The following is a 2475-nucleotide window of genomic DNA, read 5'->3' on the forward strand; positions in this document are numbered from 1 at the left end:
GGATAAAAGCCAGCTGAGAGTTTTCCCTGAGGGCAGAGTGTGGTCTTTTGTCTTCGCTCTGACCCTATTTGCAAATATACCTTTTGTGTTGCTAATAGTGTGTCTGAGAGTTCTTCGCCTCCCGAGAAATGAACCGCGATTTCTGCAACATTGGCAAACATGTAGACACTGAGTTCTTTGCTATGTAGTTTAATTAGTCAACTGTGCAGTAAACATCATGTAGATGCACCCACAGAGGAGCATACAGTACTGCCAGTGGGTGTACCACCTGTGCCTTTGAGGGGGCAGGAAAGCATGGCCTCGGATACGAATAAATAATCTGTATTTTTTTTTGTATGTTTATGCCCCCAAAAGCTGTTCCAGGGGTTGGACCCCAGCTGTGCAGGTGGGAGCTTGGCTGAGCCTAGTATGTGCGATTCACCAGGCAGTAACTTGTAAAGCTTCTGCCTTGTGTAGCTAACCTAGTTGCACTTGATGCAGCAAGAAGGGAAAGCTTAGCCCTTTCCTTCTGATTGGGTCTGGGTCTAGTTTTAAGAACTCCTCTAGCACCTGAGACCTGCTGCACAACTCATTGGTCTCAATCCTTAGGCAGCTCCATCCTGGTAACTCCTTTGGTGCTCTGATTCCCCATTAACCTTCCAACTTGGTGTCTGGACTTTGGTTTGACCTCAGATTTCTTCCCGACCTCTGATACCATGCCATTTGGTTTTTGGACTTTGGACCCAAATGGTAAATTTATTACACACACACAACAGTTAACAGAAAGATAAATGCAATAAGCAGATAATGCAATATTAAAGAGCTAATAGTAAATAATGACAGCAGATAAATAGATCAATCTGTCACAGGTCGGCTGGGCACTGTGAGGATATCAGCCATTGGCTGTTTAAAATAACAGATAAACAGACATGGGTTGGCAACTTATTGATAGTCTCTCAATGCCAGGTGCGTGCCAAGTGACTTCAGCGAAGTTAGGTGTCCTCGATTGACGCTGTTAGAGGGATTACGGGGGAAGGTTTCTTGATCGGGATCTGATTCTCACTCTTACAGGGAGTCCGTGGTCCAGGAGTGGAACAGCAGTGACCATTTTGTTCCCTCTTTCCTGCTGGTTACCTGATACTCACTTTTTATACTTAGTCTTATGCTAACTTGTTGGCTTTAGAGCCACTCATAATCTTGCTTTATAGCTATTACTCTGTGGGATTAAAAGGTGTTAAAAATTATTATTAAAGGTTTACTATTCAAACTTGGGTTTATCCAATAAGCAAATCATAATGCAGCATCTTCAGGTTTGAAATTAACATTACTCTGCTTAAATTCAACTCTTTTAGAACTCTCTGACTATGCTGTTTTGAGATGTGCTTTCTTGGAATGTGCTGGGTAGGCCAGGCAGTTGCTCAGTATTTAAAAGCCTTAATGATGATAAAGACTGGATTCAAGACAAAACCATTAGGTCAGCTAATTTTACAGCTATAGCTTTGTCTTTGAGGCCTAGTCAGTTCCACAGACAGTTACAAGTTACATTTGTGGGTTACAAAAATACAAGCTTTATATTAGACAAAAATTTCAAATGCCTCTAAGAAGCTCATATTTATTGCTTATTAATTTATTTAGTTCTGGCCGTCACAGCTAGAAAAAAAGCAGAGTGGTGCACATGGTGGCAGCACACACACCACGCAAAACCAGAGCCTGGCCAGCCAGAGCCACGCTTCACCTGCTGGTCAGGCTCCATGTACCTGGATCACCACTGCAGGAGCCCAGGGAGGCCCCCAGGACCACAGGTAAGACTTCTAGGGCCCAGGTGCTGGCTCTACCCTCCCCAACTCCACCCAGGGCAACTTGCTGTGCACCAAAGTGCATGTGCAGAAAACCTTTCTCCTATTTTTAGTTGAGATCATTTTACAAGACCTGCTAAAGTATAAAATATTTTAATTTATTATTTTTTCCATTTTGATGCTTAGTATGCAGGGTGTCTTAAAGTTACCTCTGCTTAAATTATTGGATGTTTCTTTTATAGACCAGGAGATCCAGAGGGGCATGTAATGATGGCAGCAGCTCCAGCTCTGACCTGGGACATGCAGTAGCTGCTCCAGTCCCTGCCACATGCCCCATGTCAGAGCCAAAGCTGTCACCACTGCATGCTCTATATCACAGCAGCACCTCCACCTTCAGCTCCAGCATGGGGCATTTGATAGGGGCCAGCAGCCTGAAAGGTAGGGCTGTGACAGTGTGGACAAAGTGGCTGGAGGGCAACCAGAGCTGTCAGCCCTCACGTATGCTCCTGTCACTGGGGCCCAGGTACCCTGGGTTCTGTGTTGAGCAACTCCCCCAGCCACACTAGTAATCTGGCAGACTGGACAGAGCAGCTCTGTGGGTTGGATCTGGCCCACAGGTTATATGTTTGACACCTTTGTGCTGCTGCTGCTTTCAGTGTACCTGCAAGCTTTGAAGAGAGGAAAAAAAAAATTCAGGTTT

Source organism: Crocodylus porosus, unplaced genomic scaffold, assembly GCF_001723895.1.
Source record: "Crocodylus porosus isolate Cpor-Errol unplaced genomic scaffold, CroPor_comp1, whole genome shotgun sequence".
NCBI classification, from domain to species: domain Eukaryota; kingdom Metazoa; phylum Chordata; order Crocodylia; family Crocodylidae; genus Crocodylus; species Crocodylus porosus.